General features: G+C 42.5%; 1 long non-coding RNA gene across 6 annotated transcripts; it reads right to left on the bottom strand.

Moving 5' to 3' along the window:
• Positions 1-507: 507 nt before the first annotated feature.
• On the bottom strand, positions 508-4,079 carry LOC116379338 (uncharacterized). 6 transcript variants are annotated; one of them, XR_004212413.1, is made up of 5 exons: positions 3,099-4,079; positions 1,599-3,003; positions 1,117-1,324; positions 824-1,010; positions 508-734 (listed from the first exon to the last, which is right to left on the bottom strand). It is a non-coding gene; the product is annotated as an uncharacterized LOC116379338 (long non-coding RNA). The 6 variants fall into 6 exon arrangements; XR_004212410.1 differs by having other exon boundaries at positions 1,599-2,709; positions 2,854-4,079; XR_004212412.1 differs by having other exon boundaries at positions 1,599-2,383; positions 2,592-4,079.
• Positions 4,080-4,085: the final 6 nt, after the last annotated feature.

Raw genomic sequence — 4,085 nt, forward strand, 5'->3', positions numbered from 1 at the left:
GTTAGCAGTTACTCCTGTGGCTGTTTGTGAGACATGTGCATAAGGCTACTTTGTGCAAACAATGTGTAAAACCCTTTTAGTAAAGCCACTCAAATGAACAAAATCAGTCTCCTCCCAAATGTAGAATAAGCCTATCAGATTTGGCATTATTTAATATGGAAATACACCTGTTATGCACTTATTTATTTCCATAGCTACAATTATTCTCATTTCTTTAATTTCCACAATTTCCACAATGAAGTTACAATGCATGTTCAACACAGTGTTTTATTTATATACTATAAAAATAAAACGAGGAGCTCAGATGCACAACAATAACATCAACAAGCACTGCTGGTCCATCAGCTGTATCATTTGCCATGCATGTGCTTTGACTGTGTTAGCGCCAGGTTCCCACGGAGGGCTGGGTCTGGCTAATTCGCACCGCCAAGGGTCACGGTGCATCGGTTATTGGAGATACGGCTGGAGCGGACGCAGTGGTGTGTGCGCGTGTCGCAGCGCCTGCAACGTTGGGCAGCAGGATAATACAGGTATGGGTTGACGTCCTGGGGGCAGCCCGGCACATATGCGGCTCGGTACACCAGGGAGCGAGGCACACAGCTGCGCTGGATGACGAAATTCCTCCCAAAACGTCCCCTGAAGTTTACCAAAATTCATCTCGAAACCATACTGAAGTTTGGACATGATGCTTGCAAAGAAACAGCGAGTCACGCCATCACCAATTGCTGGATCTCCTGAAAAAGCAAAATACACAGTACAGACATCAGTTAAATGAATATATGATCGTTTTTTATCTTTAGTTTTGCGTGTGTAACCAATTTACCCTCGAGTGTGCATGTCAAGGGGCAAGCCTACTCAACATTAGCCCTCTTATAAAAAGAAAGGACTGTCCTCTGCACTGTCTCCAAGATCCATGGTAAGATAGAATGATTTTCCAGTTGCATGCCGGCTTAAAATGTCTTCTTTAAATCCCTTTGCTGCCTCACTGGGATTTGAAAGAATTTTCCAATCTAAAAAGAGTTTTTAAATGATTCCAATTAATACTGGATGAATTGATATTTAGAGAGCAACAATTTATTGCAATAAATGATGTAATGTTTAAATGATGTAACACACCTGGGAAGCCTCTCTCCTCAGTGGGATCTAGGTCAACTATCTCAGGAGCAGCCACATGTCCCTGAGAGGTGGCACGCAGTAGTTTGTGTTGCTGGCCCTTGTTGTCTCACTTGTAGCCTTGTCAACATGCTCACAAATCTACCTTCACTTCGGGAGGCACTTGTCTGTTGTCACCACAGTTTCTACCTCACCACTGTTCTGTGATGGTCTTGGGTAAAGAGAAGCACGTTTTGTTATTGGGGCCAGTATATTTTATAGTACATTACATTCACAAAAACACCAACTAGAAAAGAATGGTCATATAAATAGAATAGAATAAATCCATAAAAAATTAAACTTTCCCTCAAGACCTATATTCAGGATCATCCACATTCAAAATGCTTTACATCTTTTGGCAGACTCCAGAGCCTAATGCTTAATGTCTGATGTACGACTACTTGAGTGCTTGACAAATGTGATGTTTTAGTTCTGTAGAGCAATACCTCACGCATTCATCACTGGGAGCCTTGATTCTTGTAAAAGGGAACTCCTCTCCACACGTCACATTTCTGAGGTGGTCCAACTAGCTCATTACTGCATTCTGGTTGACATGCCTGTAAACAAGATCATTTTAAAATGTAACACAAGCTATACTTGTGTAAATGTTCATACTCTTGCCATTTTCATATGGGAACACCAATTTAAAAGTGAGGATCTTACAGCGTTCCAGATTCAGCTTTCTTTGGAGTGGTCGGATGAAAATTGTAGCATGACCAATCTGTGTTTGTGGATCTTTTAAATGTCTCACATGGTAACCCTCATTGGGACATGGTATGATGATCAGTTGGCGACCATGTTGTTCCAGAGATTTTGAGCAACTCAAATCCTCCCCCTTGTCTGAGTTTTGGATATGCCTCTAAAATAAATTCTCTAAAGTCATCTGGATCTGTATGACTACCTGAAAATAGAAGATAATAATCCAAACAACCGATCTAACTTGAAATATAATAACGTTTGATGTTTTTGAAAGGTAACTAAAATTCAAGAAAGATGCGTCTGTCCATCATGATGCCTGACTTACCTTGGAATGTAAGACGTTTTCCCCTAGTCCTGCAGCAGCAAGTCTACCTCTGGCGTGTCGGTTGGGGACTAAGGCCGCATTTTTATCCTCAATACAACAGAAAGAGTGAGTGTACGAATGAAGTTGTGCGGGCGCAGCAACAGTTCGCCTCCTTGTCGTCATTCTCCCTCCAAAGTATGGACCAAACAAACAGTCTTGAAACCTCGGCTAGAATCAAGTGAAGAGGATAAGCTATAATCAGTACAAGAACATAAGAACGTTGCAGACGAAACATGTTGGCTAACGATATCATCGCACACTTTACAGGAATGTGATCAGACGCACAGCATGAATAAATGAATCACTCATCACCGCGATAGTGATTTAGTTTACACAAGGGATTTAGCATGGAAAAGTGTTCCCTGCAGAAACCAACCGTCCACTGGGTGCTACGTTATGTTGCGGCCGCAGAAACCAACCGTCCACTGGGTGCCTGGGTGTTACGTTATGTTGCGGCCGCGGAGGTGAACTTAGCTCGTTTGCGGTCCTCGGTGCTGCACAAAAAAATAACAAAGCAGTGAACGCCACATGGCTGCCTAGTTCAGTTTAATAGAGTATATTGGCACTTTGACCAACAGTATTTAGCTAAACAACTGCTGTTGTTATGCTGCTTATACGTTTAAACAGAAGAAACTCACAGTTCTCAAGCTGGTCAGCCACAACCCGCAGGTCTGCCAGCGGCCGCCCGGTCGAAGCCATGAGTGCTGCTAGCTAGTTTTTGACGTCGTCCACAGGGATGATTTGCTAGGAATCGGTTGCTTCTGTCTTGCTCCCCTACTCGATCAATCCTGCTTAAGAATGAGGTTCGGACCGCCTACCTCACTAACATACGGACACAGAAATAAATAAATGAAGGAATACAGAAATGTATTTATTTACTTACGTCCCGTTTAGGTATTGTAACCGAGCGTCTTGGGTTCGTGTATAAGGGCACTTATCATACAGTAATAACTGGAGTCGGGAGACCAGATATCTTGTGTCAGCCCACGGCTACTCTCTTTATTATTGTTTTCTCCTTTGGCCAGAGGCGGGAGTTGCGCCTTCGCTACGGTAACCCTCAAGGGACATAACATCGTCAACACCAGAACGACAAACATGAGACAGTCTGTTACAGTATCAACTTTCATTTATTCATCTCAGCATTTATTTACTATTATATTTATTTATTTCAGCATTTAAATATGTCTGTATTCATGGGACAGCCTCGTCGCAGTCGCGGTGACGCATTCGGTCTCCAAACGGCCACAGCTTGCGCATAGAATGACGTCACACGTGATTCGTCAAGATCAAAGGCAAAACGTCAGTTCAGAAACAGACTATAGAACGGCATGACGTCATAAAGAGATGAAAGACAACAATTTGTCCAGATCAAAGGAAAATAAACTATATAGCCTACCGACCCCAGACTACTTCTCCAATCTAGTTATTGAGGACGTTCAAGAGACACCAGTACTAGCCTACAGTGGGACGAAGAAAGATAAATCAGAGGCAAAAAAACTCTATACCCCAGACTTTAATTCTCCAAACTAGTTATTGAGGACTTTCAAGAGACACCAGTGGAAGGAAGAAAGATAAATATGTATAACCTAAACATGAAAAACTTTTGGAAGGGTCTAAGGAAGTCAAAGCATTGCAATGATGTCAAGTCGGCCCGAGTTAATGACCTTGAACAGCAGCCAAAGGTGGCTGAGCATGACAATGTCAAGTCGGTCCAACTTTCAAGAGACACCATTACAGTGGAAGAAAGAAAGATAAATATGGATGAGCTACAAATGAAAGACCATGGGAAGCGTCCAAAGAAGTTAAAGCATTGCAATGATGTGAAGTCGGTCCAACTTAATGACCTTGAACAGCAGCCAAAGGTGGCTGA

Source organism: Anarrhichthys ocellatus, unplaced genomic scaffold (assembly GCF_004355925.1).
Source record: "Anarrhichthys ocellatus isolate YVR2014 unplaced genomic scaffold, GSC_Weel_1.0 scaffold4140, whole genome shotgun sequence".
Classification (NCBI taxonomy): Eukaryota; Metazoa; Chordata; class Actinopteri; order Perciformes; family Anarhichadidae; genus Anarrhichthys; species Anarrhichthys ocellatus.